This window comes from Ochotona curzoniae, unplaced genomic scaffold (assembly GCF_017591425.1).
Source record: "Ochotona curzoniae isolate NIBS_2020 unplaced genomic scaffold, NIBS_Ocur_1.0 scaffold_4701, whole genome shotgun sequence".
In the NCBI taxonomy this organism is placed as follows: domain Eukaryota; kingdom Metazoa; phylum Chordata; class Mammalia; order Lagomorpha; family Ochotonidae; genus Ochotona; species Ochotona curzoniae.
The window spans coordinates 19,146,112-19,168,891 of NW_024467122.1; the positions used below are offsets into that span (position 1 = coordinate 19,146,112).

At 42.0% G+C, this 22,780-nt stretch overlaps 1 protein-coding gene across 2 annotated transcripts in view; it reads right to left on the reverse strand.

Annotated features, from left to right (window-relative positions):
* The window catches only part of GNG2 (G protein subunit gamma 2), a 104,160-nt gene that overhangs the window by 72,598 nt on the left and 8,782 nt on the right, over positions 1–22,780 (reverse strand). For both annotated transcript variants that reach the window (XM_040969900.1, XM_040969899.1), the window contains one exon: positions 14,232–14,273. The gene's annotated coding sequence lies outside the window, so the exon portion shown is untranslated. The remainder of the gene's footprint in view (positions 1–14,231; positions 14,274–22,780) is intronic.

Sequence of the window (22,780 nt, forward strand, 5' to 3'; positions counted from 1 at the left end):
TGTGCTCAGAAAGAATTAAAATCATTTTTTTCCTTATACTATTAAGGAGGAAAGGAGGAGGAAATAAATGAAAACACAGTTTAGTAACATCCACCAGCAGGTAAGCACCCAAGCACACTGTGTTACAGAACAGAATACTCCATTATAAAGGAACAAACTATTGATGCATTCAAACAGACGTATCTCCACGTCACTACTCTGAGATTTGAGGGGAGAAGGAGAATTCCAGGGGACATCAGGAAGTTTCTGGAGGACATATTCATTATCTTGATTGTGAGGATGATTTCACAGGTATCTACAGTTAAAAATCACTAAATCCTATACTTTACATATGTCAGTTAGTGCACGTCCATGAGACCTCAATAAAACTGGTAAGACTTCTAAAATGAGTCTATTCCAACTCATCAAATCATATTCATAAAATGTCTAGTTTTAAAATCAATTATATTGCAATATCTTAGCTTACAAACAGCTGTATCTACCCCCAAAAAAACGTATTTGCAGAACTGCTGTATGAAAAACAACACTGCCTGAATTTTGCACACACTGTTGCAATTAATTTCACAGCAAACCAAATCATTCTCACTTCACACACATGGAAACTTGAGGCTGACAGAGTTCAGTGAGTTGCCAAGGTGGTTGCAGAGTGGTACGCTGAGAACTCTTATCCTTAAACCTGAAGTCCATGCCATGTCTTCCCCATCACACTGCCTCTCACTGCTACTTCTATGACCCTGCGTCGTTCTCATTCCCAGGCCAGGGCATTGCTGGTCTGCACAGGAGGATCCTGTTTTAGACTGTATTCCCCACTTGCCCAGCTTGTGACTATCATTTTACACTGCCACAAACCCTTCTTTCCCTGTGAGAACCCACCGAATTCTGCTTATTTTCAGTGGAGCAGAGTGGAGTACCTGAGTGTGATCCCTGGCTCTACCTACTGACTCCAGGTCCCTGCCAATGTAAACCCTAGGTGACAGCAGTCATGGCAGAAGTAATTAGGTCCCTGTCACTCACATGGGAGCCCTGGACCAAGTTCTTGGTTCCTGGATTTAGGCCTGCTGTGGAAAGTATCTGAGGAATGAACTAGCAGATAGGAGCTATCTGTCTCTCTCTCAACCACTCACTAGGCCACTCAACCCAAGTATTATGCTTTCCTGGAATAGTAATCCTCCCTTTGACTACTGGAGGACCAAGAATGTGAGCTATCTAAAGTCGCTGTAAGGGATCCAACCACTTTTTGCAGCAAACTTGAACAATGAGTCGAGGCTGCTCTCCCATTCCTGAAGAGCACAAGCAGAAGTTTGGCTTCTCAAATGGCATACTTCCCACACAAGCATCTCTCACCACACAAACAACTGAACTCTGCCGAACTGATCAGTATTTTTATGCCTATTACAAAATATGTTATGACCCTGATAAAGAAAAAGTAAAAGGAACGTGAAATTTAGTGAAAAAAATTTTTTTGAAACACAGCTGCAACTGTTTGGAGGTAGTGCTGCTTTTCTTTCCTCAGAAAACTTTCCACATGCCCTGCCTTCTCCATCCTAGTCCCCATGACTCCATGTCCCAGGAGATGAAACTGGGAGAACACCATGCTTCTTCTTGCCTTCCGAAAGTGTTTGGCTGTGGTGAGCATGAGTGCATGAGAGAGATGAGAGCGGCCAGCACAGCAGTGTGGTAAGCTGAGTCTCCTCCTATGGCACAGGCATTCCATTTGGAAACCAGTTCAAGTCTCAGCTGCTTCCTTTTTTTTTTTTTAATTGGAAAGGCAGATTTGCAGAGAAAGAAGGAGAGAAAGACAGAAAGACCTTCCGTCTGCTGGTTCCTTCCCGAAGTGGCCGTACGGCCAGAGCTGAGCCAGATTCGAAGCAAGGAACCAGGAGCTTTTTCCAGGTCTCCCACGCAGGATCCCAAGGTTTTGGATTGTCTTCTACTGCTTTCCCTGACCACAAGCAGGGAGCTGGATGGGAAGCAGAGCAGGCAGGACACAATTCAGCACCCATATGGGATCCCAGTGGATGCAAGGTGAGGACTTTAGCCACTAGGCTACCACCCTGGGCCCCTGCTTCACCTCTGATCCACAGCTCCCTGTTTATTGCCTGGGAAAAGAGCAGAGAACGATCCAAGTGTTTGGACCTGCACCCATGTGGGAGATCTGGAAAAAGCTCCTGGTTCCTGGCTTTGGATAAGCTTAGTCCTGGCGGTTGTAACCATTGGAGAGTGAACCAGAAGACAGAAAAACTTTGTCTCTCTCTCCCTCTCTTTCTTCCTTTCGCTCTGTCCTTTTCTCTGTAACTTTACCTTTCAACTAAAAATAAAAATGAATCATCTTTAAAAAGAGGGCGCAGGTAGAGAGAGGCTGAAGGAGAGGAGAATCAGCTTATGCCTTTGTTTCCAGGTGTCCCTACCTTTAGGGACACCGTAATGTGGCTGCATCCTACTTCTGAAGTCACAGCTCCATCGGGGAGGTCTGGTGCCTGCTGCCCTGACCCCTTTGGGCTAAACAGGTAACAGAGCTCAGAAGAGCTGCACTCTGTGCTTTTCCTGGCCCCCTCCCCTATCTTTGTAAATATTCTCTTTATTAAGAGCTCCTAAAATTAGCCAATATGAGGATGCCAACTGGTTCTACTAGAATGAATGCTTCCCAAGAAAAGCCCGAAGGTATGCTTTATCTAGAACTTGAACCTATTGTAACTCCTTAGTTTAGAAGAAAAAAAAAAAAAACGCTGAGATTCACAGGGTTGAGAGTAAGCCTTGGTTGCTAGGGTGCGGGGTAGAGCTGGCCCAAGGCCGTGCCTTGGCCTCAGGCCAATTTGCACTGGTGATCATGGAAAATAATGCATATTCACTTAGACTTTAAGAAGAGTTAAGGGTACATTTCACATACTTCAAAATGTGGGAAATGGAGGCAAGCATTTGCCCTGTGATATAGTTATCAGCTGGAACTCCTCTATCCTATGTGGGACTGCCTGGGTTTGAGTCTTTGGCTCTGCTTTCTGATCCCAGGCTCCCGCTACTGCAAACCCTGGGAGGCAACAAGTCTCTCTGTCTCTCTGTCTCTCTCTGTCTCTCTCTCTCCTGAGACACTGCACATACTTCAGGAGCGGATAAACACAGGCAAGTTCTCTCTCTCTCTTTTTCTCTCTCTCTCTGTCTGTCTCTGTCTCACACACACAGCTTCCCAAATCAAACTGTGAGAAACTCTGTTTGCTAGGTCACATTTCTGCACGCTTCTAAACCATATTTCCATGCTGCTTTCAATCTTTTTGCATATGGTATTTTATTCAGATTGAGACTTCAAGTCATTTGTTTTGTTCAAATGATCAAATATAAAGAAAAGGATGTTAGATACAAAAAAAATGGACTCATTGGCAGATCTGCTTTCAGAATGGTGCTGTCTGCATTCCCTCAGTGAGAGGTTATTATCATACACAGTGAAAAGTGCTGTAACAGTGAAATCTTGGGGATTGTGCTATCGCAAAATGCTTAAGCTGCTGTCTGCAGTACTGGCATCCCATATGGGAGCTCGTACATGGCTTGACTGCTCCTCTTCTGATCCAGTTACCTGCTAATGTACCTGGGAAAGCAGTGACAGACAGCCAAAGTGCTTGGGCCCCTGATTTCATGTAGGAGATAAAGCTCTGGCTTCTGGCTCCTGCCTTCAGCCTGATTCCAATTCCAACCGTTGCTGTCAGGGAGTGAACCATTGCATAGAAGATCTCTTTGTCTTCTCCTCATTTTCTCTTTAATTCTACCCTTCAAATAAATCTTTTTTAAAACGTGAAGTCAAACCTAATGTACCATGAATAAGTTACAATATCAAACAGGGTTTTTGTTGTTATTTTGTTTTACTTAGAGTTTAGGTCAAGATTATAATTCCGGGCCTGGCGTAGCGGTTAAAGTCCTCACCTTGAACACGCTGGGATCCCATACGGGCACCAGTTCTAATCCCAGTGGCTCTACTTCCCATACAGCTCCCTGCCCGTGGCCTGGGAAAGCAGTCAAGGATGGTCCAAAGCCTTGTGACCCTGCACCCGTGTGGGAGACCCGGAAGAGCTCCTGGCTTTGGATTGGCTCAGCACCAGCCATTGCGGCCACCTGGGGAATGAACCATCAGACAGAAGATCTTCTCTGTCTCTCCTCCTCTCTGTATATCTGCCTTTCCAATAAAAATAAATATAAGTCTCTAAAAAGAAAAGATTATAATTCCCTTAAGGAAAAGCTAATCTGACCCTAAGCCCCACCCTCAGAGTCACCTTAACTCCATCAGTCCCAAATGCAGTGGATCAGAATATCTGCTCACTTAAAGAAAAAATTTCTCTTTCATAAAACAAAATTCTATTTGATATGGATCCTTAGAGTTTTTCTCTGTGAAAATGTTAAACTAACATGAGAGTTAATTTTCATTCTATTTATTTTATAGGGTATGTGCTACAGAATCAGACAGCAGTTAACAGCAGAAATCCATAGAATTAACTCAAGCCAGCAAGGTAAGACCTATCTTTGTATCTCTTCTGAGTGTCTATAATAAGTTAAAAGTATTTGGAAGGAGACCTTAAAAGAGAAATCTGGGGAGCTCTGGCAGCTTCCATTTGATTCTGCATAACGCCAGATGGTTCCTCATTTGTTTTCCCAGTGAGTGGGGATTTCCTTTGTGCAACTTGTCAAACTCAAAGTAACTTATCAATGAATAATACCATCCTACCTTGGCATCACATTTTACAACTCACAAAGCTCTTTCCCATTCATTATCTCCACTGATAATGTCCCAGCACATCCCCCCACTCTATAAAGAACTGGTTTCTCTCAGCAGACTAAAACACCATTTGACAGAATTTGCATAACCTCAAGACCACAAAGGATGAGCTCTCTCCTCCAGGAGAACTTTCAAACCCTGCATGGTGACACTCTCACATTCTGAACTAAATCCTTGGATCTGGGCTAACATCCCAGTGCATCCTGTCCTGAGCTTGGAACAGGTCCTCACCTCGGTGGCTAGCATAAAACAAATGAAATGGGACTCAAACATCCAGTACATGTGGTGAAGCGACTGCTTGCCCATAGGCCCATCCCCAGCAGGTGACCCGGAGTCCCTCCAGACTGTACCTGTGGGAGCCACAAAGGTGTCTATTGTCTCTTGCCCTCACAGTGACCAGTGTGAGCTGTTTCAAGACTAAGAAAAGACTTAGACTCTGAGTTTGAGCCTGTCATGGGTCAGCTGTGTAACCCTACAGCAAGTTACCTAACCTCCAGGAATTTTGCAACTTCCTCCTCTGTAAAAGAAACAACTCTGGTATCAGAGGGCATCCAGAGGCCAGAGAGAGACAACTGGCTCCAGATGATTAAGAAGCATCACAGAAAGGTATAAAGGGTATAGGTTTATTCCCCAAGCTGCACACCACAGCACCATGGGGGCTGAGATGATGATGAACGTTCTTCACTCGCAGTTCCTGCTCCTGAGCCCGAAGCGGCATCACTCTGGCTCTGACATTATCACTCTCTCAGTTTGAAAAGGCACACGTCAAAAAGAAGCTTTAGAGAATGTCTCAAAATTACAAGACTTAGTTCTGGGGAGAACCTGGCAACAGACGGTACCAAGACACCTCTCACACCTCTTCAACACAGATGAAGCTAAAGGTGGGAAATTTCTGGAATACATATGAGAAACTTACCAGCAGTTCTCTCCAGGGATTGTGTCCAGAGTTGGTCACTGCCTGTTTTTACTACATGAATTTTTAGGCAAATTTTTTACATACATTATTTTTTATAATTAAGGGGATTTTGTGATTAATTTTTAAATTAAGTTTTTCATCATAATAAAATGCCAATGTTTCAAGCAAGGTTATCACAGAAAAAGAATGTCACCCTATACTTCTACTATGTGCTGCGTACAGAGCTTTCAACAAGTTCTTGCTTGGAAGACACACTAAATATTTCTACTTATTATCCACCCTACAAAGTGAACTTTGCTTCATTAGAATGAACCTCTCATCTCTATGAATGTGTTTTTCCATGAATCATTTTGTGAAGAATGCTCTTTACCACCTGCTGAAGATAAGGTTTTATTCTTATTTATATACACATCAAAGATGAAGCATACCTTTTAAATTCATAAACCATAAGGCACAGTGCATGGGGCTTGCTTTCAACTCTATTACCACTCTCCTTGTAAATGTATGTCCTTGTTAACATCACAGGATGGTAGGCTTCTAAGAACCATAACATTTCATAGCTGTGGGTTTGCATGATATTTTCTAAGAAATTAAAGGTTACATAGCAGCATATGCTAAAGCTAAAAGAGAAATTTAAAGAGTATTTTTTAAAACGATGCAATAGCTACAAAGTTTGGATGCTATGCACTGGCTAAGTGCTATTCTGGTTGCCTAGTTACATCTCTGCAGAAAGATTAATATGGTTGTCTCTGAAGCCAGAAGAAATTTGAAGCCCTAAATTTTTTAATTAAACCAAGGATTGCCTGCAAAGCTTGTGGGCATCCTTACAACAAGTCTGCATTAGGTAATGACCCTTGGGGATGTCTAATGAGAGATTTTAATAAAAGTAATTCCTACATATGAAATGGGTTACCTTGCTCCCAATTCATCCAAGTGACCACGTCTGGATGCTTCACATATGATCATTTCCAACCACAGTTTGCCAAAAACTGTCCAACCTGGTGTACAATACAGTCTCTCATGATAGGAGGAAGGAAGGCCAGGGTTTTTAATTATTAAACTTAAAAGACAAATTTTCACTGTGATCACTTTTGCAAAGTGTAGGTCATTCTATGGTTTAGTAACAAAACCTCCATACTTCAAGCAGCTAGTGTCATAGATGTTCCTTCTTCACCACTTTGAAGGTTTCTGTATTAGTTCTGCTTTGCAGACACCTTAAAGTCCAAATATCTTCTCTTAATAGTGGAATGGAAGGGAGTAACAATGTCAGTCTAGAATTTAACATAGGTATGTTGAAATGTATACAAACTTCTTTCAGAATATGAAGGTAACAATGGTCTTTTTTTATATTGAAGTTCAATTGATGTTTGGTTTGTCTTCAACTAAGGTGAAAGTCACACAGAAAAATTAATCATTTACTATTTTAAAATATAAAATTCAATGGCATTTAGTATATTTACAATGTTGTGCAACCTCCATCTTATCAAAGACATTTCCATTACTCCAAAATGAAACAGTCCTTTTGATCACTTATGCACATCTAATTTCTGATTTATCTTTCAAAAAAAAAATAAAAGAATCTGGGTTTACATTACAGCATAAAGATGTGATTTGCATTCATTTCATCTACAACATGTTGATTCACACAAACCAGCAGAAGTTCAAAAACAAAAGAAGGCTAGTCATGGTAAAAATGAAACCAGAATTAGAAATTATGAAGGGAAAGAGCCCAAAAAGGAGAAACATCCAGTAATTCACAGTTCTTTTCATGACCTATCCTTGTCAGAGATCCCCCCTCAATGGCTAGTAGTACTAAGCAGTTTTAAAAATAAGGACAGTAAGAAAAATTAAAATTCTAGAGCCAGCACTGAGGAATAATGGGTAAAACCACTGCTTGCAAAACCAGCATTTGACATGGACACTGGCTCACATTCTAGCTACTTCACTCCTCATCCAGCTCCCTGCTAATGGCCTGGGAAAAGCAGGAGAAGGTTGACTCAGGTGGTTGAGCCCCTGCAACCTATGTGGGAAACCTGAAGGAAGATCCTGCTTCTAGCTTTGGCTTGGCCCAGCCCGGCCATTATGATCATCTGAGAAGTCAGTCAGTGGCTGGAACATCTGTCTCTTCTCCTCTCTCAGCACTCTCTTTCAAATAGAGAAATAAACCGGAAGGAAAAAAGGAAGGAAGGAAGGAAGGAAGGAAGGAAGGAAGGAAGGAAGGAAGGAAGGAAAGAAGGAAGGAAGGAGAGAAGGCAGGCAGGCCTTGGAACAATCAAGAAGTACATTTTGAAAGACAGGAAAAAATCACATATATTTTTTTAAAGGGTGGAGGTGGGGAGAACAGAGAAAGCAAGGCGAAAGGCTGCTGACTCCTAAAAAAGTCAAAATTCTATTCTGGAGAAGTTAATGTAATGCTATTTCAGATATGAGGGGACGAGTTCCTGAGAAAACGGAACTAAAAGGTTAAGTTGATCTTGAAATTCACACATACAGGAGTTCCTCAAATAAAGGAATATCATGTCATGAAGACACTATGATGGGTTTCAACATTTTTTACACCAAAATAAACTTCTCTTTTAGTATTATTTCCCATGAACTTTTTTGAAGAACCATACCCAATTACAGTTTTCTTTGCCTAGCCCCAGTGGTTGCAGGGGTGAGGAAGTTACCTTCTACCAAGGGCCATTTGGGTATTTATAGCATCATTCATGGGCCACACAAAATGACCAACTTAAAGCTTAGCCTGTTAGAGATTCACTAAATTTCAATTCCTGCCTGCTGATGCTTTGTCAGAACCAGACCAGATGTTCTCCCAGCTTGGATATTCCTCATCCCAGTCATGAATAAAAATCTTCAAGTAACATATACAGACATGTAAGGGAGATGTTCCTGTGGCCCTTGGGAACCCTCATTTATCAGTCTGGCTTTGTTGTGGGTGACATAAGGCAGAGTGTACTATAGAAGCCAGGAAGAAAGGCTGCCTTACCCGGATGGGGCAATTTTACATCAGAGTTAAACTATTACTGCTTACTTGCTTTTGCTGGGAGGGCAGAAAGTACTAAGCTTTTAAAGTCAGATAGAGCTCCAAGACTTTATCCTTTCCAATCCCCTTCCTGAACCCTGTAAGATAAGTTTTCCTAACTCTTATCTCTTTCTCAAGAATCCAAGCCCTCTCAACAGGGCAAAGTCCCATCTCTTCTTACTGAAGGGAGGGTGAGAAGTAAGAGGGCTCCATGCTGTGTGAGCAAACTTGATTCTTCTTTTAATTCCCCTCTATGTTGACATGCTGGAAAATTTTAGCGAAACCCCATGGTCTCACACTAGAGGATGGAGACTGTATCTTGTGATTTTGTCAGTATTTCCAGTTCTTAGTTCTGAATCTTGGGGTTTTCTTTTGCAGTTGGGTTGGGCAAGCACGTGAAGCTGTCTCTCAGTCTTCCAGAGGACTGACCCCAAGACCACCATGGCAACAAAATCTGCAGCTGCTCAAAGTCCTTCATTAAAACAATGCAGTGTTTACACTGAACTTATATTCGCACAGGACTTATGCACACGCTTTCTCATTCTTCAAATCATTTCTAGCTAACTTACAATATCTAATGCAATATACATGCTATATCAACAGCTACTGCACTGTATTGTTTAGGGAATAATGGTGAGCAGAAAAAACCCCATATCTTTTTTCAGCGCAGATCCATAGTAGAATATGTGGCTACAGAACTCATGAATATGGAGAGTTAACTGGATATCTGGATTTAGATTTTTCCAATAGAATTAGATTCAACACTAATTTCAATCTAAATCCTAGGAGCTGTCTTTATCACCTTGTTCAGTCAAAATTGATGTTTCCATAACTCATTAACAATAGCTGTTCTGCACCGGGGGCATTTCATTAGCAATCTGGAGTGACAAACTTTGTGACTGGCCTGGATTCTCTCACTTTAAGCACTGCAGACCCCTCAGTCTTGGGATAACTGATGCTCTACTGCTAGGCCTGGGACTGGACTTCAGATCTGCACCACTGGAGGGCCTGAGGTGGACAGGGGGAGACTTGCTACAAAAATAGCCAAACAGTTTAAACTCTCTACCCAAAATTTTCAGCCGGAGTCCACCCCCAAGGCAGCTTTCAAAAACCATCCTTGTGATTCATTTCATTCACGAGGCAAGACATGGTGTCTTAGTTGGTAGAGGTGACCTACCTGAAGTCTGAAGGAAATTAAGCCACAACCAGAAACTAGTCATAACAAATCCCACTATAGTGAAGCTGAAATATTATGTTATTATTCTCTCCAATTTCAACAATTTAGAGCCTAATAAGTAACACATTATATGACAGGTAGACATAATACCATCAAAAAACAAAAACAAACAACCCCCCCCCCCAAAAAAAAACATTCACATTTCTTTGGTTCTATTCAAAGATTTTGGCACTTGTGCACTGTCAGTAAACTCTCCAAAACTGGAGAAGTGCCAACACCAGCACTCCCCTCCAGAGGCCACACCTGGGATACCAGAAAGTCTGGCCAGGAAAGGGGCTGTTGGACTTCAACCTGTTCATCTGATCCAATGCCCAATGCTCCAAGAAAACCAAAAGCCTTCAGGACCTGGGCCTACAAAATGGGAACTGCAGAGACAAGGACTGGTTTCATCATCTCAGGAACCCCAAACCATCTCCATCCTATGTGATTAAATGCGAAATAATCCCACCTCTGCCACCTGGAGCATTTCTAGCTTTCTTGAAAGTTAATGGCCTTCCCTTTGTGGAAGGCGGAACAATCCCCTCTCCCTGATGTCTCTCTCTGCCCTAATGTCTGATCCCTGCGAGTAGGTAACCTCACCTGGATCTAGGGCCTGAGAGGGCATGACAGAGCAGCTAGGTTTAGTCAGGTGTGCCCAATTTTGTCAGACACTTTTTAAAACCAGAAAGCTTTTTCCTGCCTGGGTTCAGAGCAAAAAAGATGTGGCTTCAGGATAGAGACTCAGAGGTGCCAAGTTGCTGGCTCTGAAAACACAGGAAACAAGCCTGTAGAAGTCAGAAAGGGCAGGGCAAGGCATTCTCCCCCGGAGTCTCCAAAGAGAGCCCCCTGATCACGTAGAATCTCACCTACTGAAATGCAAGGTGACACATCTGTGCTCAGCCACCAAGTGTCTAACAGTTTGTTACAGAAGCCATTGAAATCTGATACATCTACATCCTTCACAACTGTGGCAGTTGAATTCACATGCTGCCTTAGTAGTATTTTCCCCTCAAACCTCAATGTTTGACAAGGTCTTACCTGGTATTTAATTTGCTTCTCTGTATAGATGTAAAAAAAAATAGATTTAGTGCCGCGTCAAATATACTTGAAATCCCTCTGACAACACAAAACAATGCCTCCTTTCACTTGTCTATTTTGTTTAGCTTCTTTCTTTAGTTTGTTAGCACAGAGACTGTTGACAGAAAACGAAGTGTAACCAGCACCAGTCATTTTGAATGAAAGAAAAAATGTTTTTAGGTGTGAGTGGAAAATGACAAGTATCAACTTTAAAGTTGTGTGTTAACACAGTAGTTCTCAATGTCTCCAAAGCGCCCTATGGCCTTTTCCGAGCCAATGGCAGGATACCAAAAGACACAAATATAAACTATCCCATTCAATGTGCCAGCAATCCCCACTGAACAAGCTACTTGAATTGATTTGAAAAACTTAAGTGCACAAAGGCACTTTATAAAGTCTATGGAAAATGAAATTCAAAGATAACTATTTTGATGCAACAAAAACTTTCAAATTCAGACATAAAGTTCACAACACACATTTCCCATGAACTTTCTGAAGTATCCTCCTATTTATTATCATGAAAGAAATGAGCACAAATATTAGAAAAAGAACATCAGATACATATAAAACAGTTTTCATTGTTAGTAATACCTGAGACAGTGCAGGGCTGCCTCTGCCCCACCTGGAAGATATTAGGACCTTAATTCCCAATGAAACTGATTAAAGAGCAGCAAAAGCAGTGCACTGTCTCCAAGGCATGCAACACAAAAAGCACTTCCTTCTAATAAGCTCTGGCCCTGAGTGTGCTGCCCCTGCCCTCACACTGAGATCCCCCGGGGAGTACGAAGGCACTGCAGTTGTCCTGGGCTCTCCCCTGCGACTCTGCTTCAGCAGGTCTGCACATCAGTGCTTTTGTGGACTTCCAAGAGATCCTTATTCTGTAACCACAGCTGGTGTTGCCACTCGCACTATGTTCAGAAGGGAGCAGCTCCCAGTCCACAACCTGGGGTGGGGGTGGGGGAGCTGCGCCACAAGCCTGAAGTGGCTCTCCCCTTCCTGTATCATTCAGTAGCCTGATTGTCACCACCCATTTTATCCACCTAATGGGACATCCAGGAGGTATTGCAAATGCCTTCCCTTTCTCCTCCCCTTCAGTCAGCGAGTTCAGCAATTCTGGTGAATCCAGCCATCATCTCTAGTCCCAACATCTCCACTGCTGCTTTATTCTTTACTTAGCTGCCAACCGATTACTCTGAGTGTGCCCCTACTCAGCAAGCAGATCCCAGCTACTGGGCATGGTATACAAGTTCATGCCAAGCTTTCTTGGCTAACTTCTTAGGCCCTGTTTCTTCAGTCTGCTATTCTCTGGCCATACCCTGGTCACTCTACATTGTAATGGGTTCTTGGAAGATACCATACCCGAAGTGGAGGGAGGTCTGTGGACTTCCCATGTGATTCCTTATTCCTGGAATGGGATGCTCTCCTTCTCTGAAGATGACACTGTATGCCCCAGCTCATACATCTTGGTGACTTGAGCTTCTTGCCCAACTCCCCACCAAGCTGGTCCTCTCGTTCAGCACACAAAGGTGTACACTGTGCTCATAGCATGGACATCTCCTTCCTCCCGTGCTTCCTCTCTGTGGCACTGAGTAACTCCAGGCAAGGCCTGAATGTTGCTCATGCTCACATCCCTAGCATCTGGTATCCATTTTTTTGTTCATGCATTCAGCAGTCTTTTTAAGTATACAACCAGTACCAGATATGTTGGCTACACTTTCTGGGCAAATTGTGAGCAAGATCAGCCCTATCTCTGCTTCCAGGGAACTGACAACTTCAAAGAGTTTGCAGAAAGGGGGAATCTGAAAAAAGTCCATCGCAGTGCAGAAAAAAAGTGAAATTAATTCATGCATAGTTTTTCATAATGTGAAGACTTTTATGAAAACCCCTAATTTGCAGGGACTTCAAATTTTTGCATCAAAATAAACTTATCTTCTAATTCAATCTCCCAATAGCTTTTTGGAGTCCCCTCAAATTCCTGAAAGGGACGCAAGATCAGGAAGGAGCATCAGAGGGTTCCGAGCTTAGCTCACCGTTTTCTGTTCCCAAGATTTCAAGCAGTAAAGAAAGGTCAAAAACAGGCTTCACGTGTCCAGATCTGATGCTCTTAGCAACGAGTTGAGCAAAACTAACTTTGCCATCCTAAAGAAGGTCTGCTACCTAGTAAACATCTTATAAATACTTGCTAAGGGAATGATTGGATGAATGACTCCTTTCAGGAAACCAGCGGGGGCAGGGGATAAGTAGGTTTTATTTTTTGTTGGCATTTGGCTACATGTACTAAACATGTCGATAAACCATTAGCAATCCAACAATCAAATTCAAGTTATCATACAAACCAGTAGGGGAAGGAAAGAGCCTTATAGGGGTGTAAATCAAACCACCTGGGCCTAGAGTTTATTAGACCTGGAATTTAAGGACATGGGAGTTTGTTCACTATTTCCTCCACTTTGGTACACATTTGCAAACGTTTAAGAGGAAAGCAAATTTTAAAATGGGTATGTGTGGAGGGGGGAATTCAAGAACTGATTACAGGAAACTGTGTCCTGGTTGGGGTGAACAAATATACTATGCTGTGCGTGAGGATCATGGTGACCTTTCAAATCAACATAAAGACTGAAATGGCTTTCAGCTCGTCTCAAAAGCTGAGGCAGCATCGCCAAGGAAGCAAAGTTCTCATTGTGTCCACAAGACACAGAATTTACCCTTCCCTGGTCTGATCTACCCTGAGGGTCTGTCTTGACAGGGTCTATCCTCACTGTCTGCAACTGATTAATCATGTCTGCTACCATAAGGAATACATTTTGTTAAGGCAGTGACCTCAGAAGCTCTCAAATTGGGTTTTAAAAGGAAATGAGAAAATCTGTGGGAAAACCTGATCTTAACTGTCATTAAAGATGGTTGTTTTTTTCTTTAAATCCTAAAGTCATGTCAACAGTGGGGAAACACCAAAACACATATAGAAAACATAATTAATCATGCATAAAAACACTTTGAGAAGTGCATAGAAAGTGAATATCATGAAAAAGTATACATGGATTTCAAATTTTTTGCATCAAATAAAGGTTTAAGCCCAGTCCACAAACTTTCCGAAAAACACTCTTATACTGATTAGACTAGGAATATTTCCATAAGATGTCACGTGCCTCAACACTTTCATCCACAGAACCATTTAAGATCCCTCCCTTCTTGAAGTTTTTGTTAGATTCACAAATATCCTAGAAGAAAAATACTGCAGAGTTCTTACCTCGTCAGTTCCAAAAGCCTAGTGCTTCACTGGCAGCTCTGGCTGTTGAGAAAACAGAGGAAAATGCATTAAAAAAAAAAAAAAAGCAGAAACAAGATGACACCTAAGAGCTAAAAAGAGAGCAAATGAACATTTCTGTAAGAAAAAAAAAAAGGCTGATAGCAAAGGAAAGCTTACAATCCAGAACCTAGAGATGGACACATTAAGTCCTTTTACAGGACAAAGAGGGAGTGAGTGAACCATCCATTGGTTCACTCTCCAAATGGCTAAAATAGCTGGGGCTGAACCAGGCTGAAACCAGGAGCTTCTTAGGCATTTCCCACGTGAGTGCAGGGCCCCAGGACTTCGGCCATTGTCCTCTGCTTTCCTAGGAGCATTAGCAGGGAGTGAGACTGGAAGCAGAGCAGTTAGGACTTGAACTGGTGTCCATAAGCAATGTTGGCGAGTTATCCTGATATGCTATAAGCTTTCCTCCTGATCAAATTTGACATGTTTCTAGTGAGAGCAAAGCAGCAGAGCGAGAACATACTCTTGTCCAGGTGACAAGTTCAGGGCTGGGATGCAGGTAGGTTGTGTGCACCTGGCCTTTTAGAAGGGTAGAATGGAAGAGGTTGGTGGTTAGAAAGTATCCTTAGCATCCAAAGCAACTATGGCTGTTAATAAGTTGAAATACCCATGCCCAGATCCACTAATGACCTCTTGACTACCGGGTGGAGTTGGCCTAACACTGCCTCGTGCCTAGCCGTGGTTCGTATGTGAGCAAGTTCCTATGTGGAGAACATCTTCACTCTGCAGAAGGCTTAGAGCTACCTGCGCCCAGGGCCTTGTCCAGGTCTCAGGGAGTGCTCAGCCATTCCTGTTTCACTCGATCGCACGCCACAGGGCTATCTCGTATCGAAAGCGTTCAGACAGGGGGTGGAAATCAATCCTCCAGAGGTGCTAGGGCCAAGTGAACAGCAACGCTCTAGAGATCTCTCAGTGCTGCCATCTCAGTCCCACCAGTTCTATTCCCAGACTACTATCAAGGGCCATGTTTTTAGATGAGCCAAAGTTATTAAAAGATCATTATCTCATGATTAGTGACAGCAAAGGGGGGAAAAAAAGCCTAGGGCAAAAAAACAACCTATTTTCAGATAATGAACCAAAGGGATAATAATTACTAAATGGGACTTGACAAAATAAGCCTGTTCAAGGGTGCGCGGGGCCCAGCACTCTGCTGTGTAATTGCTGACAGTGTACACTGGCCCAACCTCCCTGCTCTCTTGGAGACAGAACTATGTGCCCAATCATTGTTTTAGTGATGCCACTCCTTGAGTTTAACAAGAACAAAAAAAATTAATGCAGGAAAAGAATTATTGTCAAGATCTTAGAAATAGTCTAATTATTAATAATATGATCTCCTAAGGAAAATAAAAACTCCACATGATTAAACAAATCATGGCCACAAAAACTTAATGATCAGAAAAATGTGCATGATGTAAAACCAAGTGAAAACAGATATAAAAACCAATTTTAAAACATATAGTTACATATACAGTAGTTCCTCTTTATTCAAGGTTTCACTTACAGTGGTGTATAACTTGTGGTCAGCCATAGCACAAAAATACTGAGTGGAAAAATTCCAGAAATCAAATCTTGGTAACCCATCCATGGTGGTCTAACACTGCAGGTCTGCATCACTTATCTCACCTCATCTCAGAACACAGCCATGTGCATCATCTCCCAGGAAAAAGGATGAAGACAATATCATACGACATTGTGAGAAAGCCCACATTCACTTAACTTCTCAGACAGCATGCTGTTATACATGTTTCACTGTGGTTCTTATCAATTTCTTACTGTGCCTAATTCATCCATTAAACATCTTAGAGACCCCTAGTGTCCGTCAAGAATAACAGGAAACTAGGGCTGCCCAGAAGCTCAATGGATTAATAATCCTCCTCCTGTAGTGCTGCCATCCCACAGAGGTGCCAGTTCATGTCCCAGCTGCTCCAATTCTGCTCCAGCTCCATGCTTATACACTACAAAAGTAACAGAGGATGGCTCAGACCCTTGGGCCCCTGTACCCACATGGGAGGCCCTAAAGAAGCTCCTGGCTCTAGGCTTTGGATCAGCTCAGCTCTGGCCATTGTGGCCATTTGGGGAGTAAACCAGCAGATGGAGGATCTCTACCTATCATTCTCTCTGTAAATCTGCTTTCTTCTTTGTTTTTGTTTTTGTTTTTTTTTTCTGCTGCCACCGCCTCACCAAATCTGCTTTCAAATAAGAATAAATAAATCTTTACAAAATGGGGGAGGGGAGACCATCATATGTAATATGTTTCTAATATATTTCTTGTAAACAGTTCTATATATACATTCTAATATATTTAAATATACATGCATAACATTTACACATACTACAAAATATGTTATATAACATTTTCACACATTACATACATCATTTACTATTCACACATATTCTTGTACATACTATACATAATGTCTTTTGACTATTTTTTTTAAAGAAAAACTAGAGTAACATATATGAAAGTGTAAACAATCTATTGTGTTTCACAGCATGACAGAAGTGGGGAACATTGCTAGATAGAACCATTCTCTCCTTTACTCTTCATCCATGTTTTCAATAAATTTCTAAGCAAGGCACATCCATGTCCTGAGTCACTACTTCCTGCAGCCTCCCTCACTGCCACGGCCCTGCAATGAAACTCAACCACAAAGCAGCACAAGTGAGGAGTTTCACCTCCATTCCACATTCCAGCTTCCTTTCCAGGTGCTTACATTGGGGTCCTTAGGGCAGACCATGCTGGCTCATGACAGCAAACATGCTAGGAGGACGGCATAACATGGCACACAGAACCTGGGTCCCACAGGCCCTCTGATTAGCATTCAGCAACATCCCCAGCCCTGAGCCACCAACCCGCGAAGTGCTTCGGTCAAGAGGGATCGTTTCTCACTGAGCTCAGCCACTGAAGTCTCCGTTCCACAGAGCTCAACCAACAGCTCAAGAAATGAATGGAGCCATTCTTAGTTTTTTTTCTTCAGTTTTTAATATTTTCAAATTTTCTAACATCATTGAATTACTCTGACAATCAGAGAAAAGATTTAAGCTTTTTTATGTTAAGAAAATTAAACACAAAATGAAGTTTGTTAACACATGTGCTCCTTCTACAAACTACAGTAAAAGTCAAATCTATAGTTGAGGGTGTTACTTTTTCCTCCAGGCACAAAATAAAGACACACCAACTGAGTTTATCAAGTGCTTCAATCACACCTCATTCTAATTCCAGCCTTTTGAAAAAGAGTTTTAATAAGAAAAAAAAAAGTGTTTTAACTCTAAATAAAATCTTAAACATGTGCTTGAGGTATATGCTAAGACATAAAAACTCTGGTCAACATACTATAATTGTCCAAAAAAGAGCCAGCATTCTTACAGTGAATTCAGAAACAGGCTTGAGAAATCCTGTGTGGGCACTCATGCCTTTCATTGAAGGGTGTTGTTTGCTCTTCCCAGAGAGGCATAACTGACCCTTTCTATCATTACTTCACTACCCACAGTGCTCTGCTGACTAGTCCTCAACCTAGTAGGTGCTTTACCATCCCCAGGATAAACTTATTTGTAACAGACTCGACCTAGCTCACTGAACTTCCCTGTTCTCCTCTGTGACCCAAGGTCCTGCATTATGAGATGATTATGTGAAATCAAGAAAAGACACCTGGTCCATTTATGAATCAGATCTGAAATGGTGTCCTCATTAGAGTCAGCGTCTAAGTGTAATGGAGTAATACACTGTGGACCATTTAAGTCTGCAGTCATCTGATGCCTGCTGCATTTGGGGCCTTTTAGGAGATCATTACAGCTCTGCGCACATGTACATAAGACACTTCGCCAGGCTCACCTAAGACATTCAGATGTAATTACACAACAGATAAAGCAACTCTCCCCTTCCCTAGAGAATGCCAATTGGTCCTTTTCCACCTGTGAATGGTAATGCTCCATGCGTGGCCCTGATGTCGCTTAGCTGACACTCAGTATCAGAGGCAGGATGCCAGAGCCTCAGCATGCACTTCTCTCTCAGGATGCTGCCACTAGCAGGTTTAAGCACCCCCCAAGCTCTCTCCTGCAATAGGTCAATCAAAGCTGACAGGACTCTGAATTCTTCGCTTCTATTCCCCTCTTCCCTCTACAGGAACACAGCAAGTCAACCAGACAGGCCTAATTTCCATGGTAACAACATGCACAGTGATTATGAGTGTGTTTGTTTTTTAAAATGACTCACAGATTGTTCCCCTAAAGGCCCCAAGCACACAGGTTCCTGGATGGTTTATAAAATCTACCCGAAGTTTCCTTGCAAATCTCATGTTCCTATTAGCATAACTGGTTCAAAGGAATATGCCCTTTTTCTTAAGCTGAAAAGGATGAAAAAGAAAAAAAAATAATGACTTGGTTCCTTAACCACTGCAAGATTAATCAATTTAAACCTTAGGTTTATAACAAAATTAATTTGAGTTTGTACACTGCAGATAATTAATCTGTTCCTAATTTAAATAATTAAGGTTTTTCAAAATGTGGCTTCAGAGACCCAAATGGAATAATTGGGCAAAGTAAAACCTGCAGTGAAAAATATCAAATAAAATATCCTAAATCTATGGGCATAAGGTCACATGTGAAGTGTTACAAAAAGAATAAATGAACATGAGTTTTAGACTTTTTTTAACCCAATAGACTTTTTAAAAAATTTATAAAACCAGTAAAGAATTCAGGTATTTGGAAGAAATGCCGACTACTTTTATTGATTTATTCAGTAAATTTTCGTGGTGCATTAAGCATCTTGCCTTTCTGCCTGGGGCATTGGGCAAGTCTTAGGGAAGTTCAGTTCACTGGACACAGAGAGGCTCCATGCAGTGGCTCCTGCGCAAGCTCCTGCCTGTGGGTGCCCCCTTCTCAGGAAGGAGTTCAGTGAGCAGCTGTACCAGGCCTGCAATTCAGACTCCTGACTTGGACATCACAAAAAAAAATAGCTGGTAATTTAGTGTGTTGATTTCCCCTTTGTGAAATGGAAACAAACCTTTTAAAGAATATAAATAAAAATTTATATTAATTTATTAAACTTAAATTATTTTAGCAAACATATGTATGTTATACACGCGCACACATATGAATGTGTACACACAAAAAAAATAGTCATTGAAAGTAGTTTTCTCCAGGGACCAGCTTTGTGGAGACACAGGTCAAGCTGCAGCCAGTAATACCAGCATCCCTTAACTGAGTGCTGGCTTGAGTCCCTGCTGTTCTGTTTCACATGCAGCTTCCTGCTAATGGGCCTGGCAACGAATGATGACCCAAATACTTTGATTCCTGCCACCCATATGGGAGTCCCAGATGGAGTTTCTGACTCCTAATTTTAGCCTGGCCCAGAGTTGGCTGTTGCAGCGAACCAGACTGTTATTCTGTCTCTCCTTTGCTGCTGTTTTGACTTTCAAGTACATAGATACAACTTAAAAAAGAGAAAGAGAAATGATCTCCAAAGAGCTAAGCATTGTGTGTACCATTACAAATAATACAGATTTTCCCTGGAGATTGCTGGGAAATCCAGACTGACTACCAAGCTAGTGTAGACAAGGTTGTATATGGTAACAAATAACCCAGCATCACTGGCAAGGTCCAGTTCTCACTCTCATCACACACCTGCTGCAGGTGCAGAGAGCCACTATGCTGTCTTCACTCTGAGACCCAGGAAAAACAGTGCAGCTGCCCTGTGTTCTTTGCACCCCTGCAAATGGCCAAGGTGCTCACATCCAGGCTCTCGCGTCACAGCTGCTCCTCTCCCACTGGCCGGGGAGAAGCACAGGACCACATGTATAAAAGTAAGCAGGGAAGCACAAAGTGATCTTGATTCAAAAGGAAAACTGGGAAAACCAAGGAAGCAGTCTCACTCTGGTGATCCCTTACTCTAAAATTTAAGCATTGAAGATTCACAGTGGATCACAACAATCACTTTCACCAGAATGCAGTAAGAATCCTGAGGTTAGCATAAGAGAGACTCTGTACATTTGCATTAACAATAACATATACAAATAGTGCTGCATTTCTTGAATTACTACTATAATTTCGGCATTTTGCTAAGCAAACTTATTTGCATGCATTAATATTTTTCTCCAGACAACTTTGTAAAGTAGGTATTCTTATTATTGTTCCCAATCTATAGATGTGGCAACTGGGGCACAGAAAGTGTAAGCAATAGCCCAAGTGATTTTGACCCTAAATTAATATCCTCCAACTATGATGTTCACATATATTCAGCCTTATGCATCATCTTTCTACACTGAAATGTTTTAGAATTAAGCTAAAACTTGGAATAAAAACTAAAGTTGGATCATTTTCTTTCCTGCCAAGGAATTCTCACTTTTTCTTAGATCTTTCTTATTTTAATTTAAAAAGTTTTAGAACTGCTCAATAGCAGCTTTTCTCCACAAGGAGAAAAAAAAAATGAAACAGCCTCTGAAATGGCTTAATGTCCATCTACAACAGAGTCCACTATACAAAACTATCATTCGTGACATTTCTTTAAAAAAGGGCCACAGATAGATTAGATTTTCCAGGGAAAGCCTCAGAAATACAATGAGATGTTTTTCCTGTCTAAATTTCTCACGATTTTTCTCATACAGTTCTGCACGGATTAGATAAGTACATTTTGGAAACATCTCTGTTGGCAAAGCCCAGAAATGACTTTCCTTCCTAAAAATGCAAATATAAGAGTAGGAGGCGCTCAATCATTTACTACAGGAAAAAATACTGCCAGCATTAGTGCTTAGTGTGATGAGAAGGCATAGAAATATGCCTCAGAGACAAGCAGTCAAAACACTGAAAAGTTCCCTTTTTTTGCTGGCACTGCCTCATCTATGCAGGCTCTGAAATGCAGTAACAACACGGGGCGTGGAAGCTGAAGAACGCGCTGTGGCAGTGGCCCTGTGTGTATGTGCTGGGTCTGCAGCTGGAAACTGGAAATGTCTTCTCCAAAGAACTCATCCTCAGAAATGCCAGAGATGAGTCATTCTTTCATACATGTGCTGTTTGCACACCTCTCGAGAAAACAAGGGTTTCATTCAAGTAAGACTACCCACAGGACCCTCAGCCTCTCTAGCTCTGCAGCTATAGCTCAGGGTAGATCTTATTTAGATCAAATTGATTTAAATGACCAATGGGAAGACTTTATTTTATACACAACACAGGATTGGCTGTCTAATTAAATGCCATTCTTATTGTTTTAAAGGGCCTGATAATTTCCTTCCAGAATATTCTAATCAGGTTATTCTTTACTTCCTATTGATCGAACCATTTTGTTTTCCTCCAGGATCCTTTCTCTATCCTGCTCAGAGCTTCATCAGCCACAAAAACAATAATTTTTATTTGTATGTGTGTTCGTTTTTCTCAATAGGAAAATGCATGTTCCAACTCTATTCAGTTCCAAGCTACTTAACCTTTTTGGGTCTTAATACCTGCACTTATGAAACAGGAATAATAATGGTGGCAGATTTCACTTACTGCCTACCCAGTAACCACCAGCTCTTCTTTCTGGTTAACTGACCCAGATCTTCTTTCCCAGGGCATGGCTCAGAGAGGCTGACAGTCTCTTGGTTTCAAAAAGAAACCCTCACATCTCAGTGTCACCTCCTGTCCGGTCACCAATGCAGAAGGTGTGGGAGTTTGGAGGGCAACCCTGCTGGGAACAGCTATTTTGTAACTTTTCTAAGAAGAGCTGCTTGAGAAGGAATGAACCCCTTCACTCTGCCCCTGGATTCTGAAACCTGCCCCCACCAACGGTACTTCTCTAGCTCATTCCTGGGTTGGTCTTCATCATTCAAACACCACTGAGGCCTTTACTTGGTGAGCTTTTCTTTGCTTCCTCCAGATGGAACAAGGGACCAAAACCCAATGTTTACTCTTCTTTCTTTGCCACAGAGAAAACACGAGGTGCCTAAGGTGAGGTTCAACAGTAAGAATGGGTCTTTAAATCAAGCAAGCAGCCCTGCTGTCCTGCAGGAAGTGGAGGAACAGCTAGACAAGTCAACAGAACTTTCTGGCTGTATAAATCAATTTGATCTCAATAAAAACAAACCCACATCAACTCAACAGAGTGGCCAAGTGCTTTGGGCTTGAAGTCAGCCTAGGAAGGCTGCTCTCTGCAGAGGAAGAGGTGTTTGGGGGTAACCGTATCTGTGCTGAGGAAGGCCACCCTTCCTCTGCCATCACACCTCATTCTTGCTGCAGGAGAGCCTCAGCTCCCACCTGGACCCTCTCCATCTCCTCCCAGATACTCCCAAGGCCAGCTCCTCCCCATCATTTGGATCTCAGACAGGCCTCCAGGGATGAGCCAACATCTGTGAACTCACCAGTGCCTTCACTATCACATGCATCATCTCTCTCATTCTACTTGTTTTTAGTTTAATCCATTCACTCATTACTACCTGATATTTGGGGGGTGGGGTTTACAATTTGTTTCTGTCATTGTGCTTCAGTCCTTATTGATTAAATTGGGATGCGGCCAG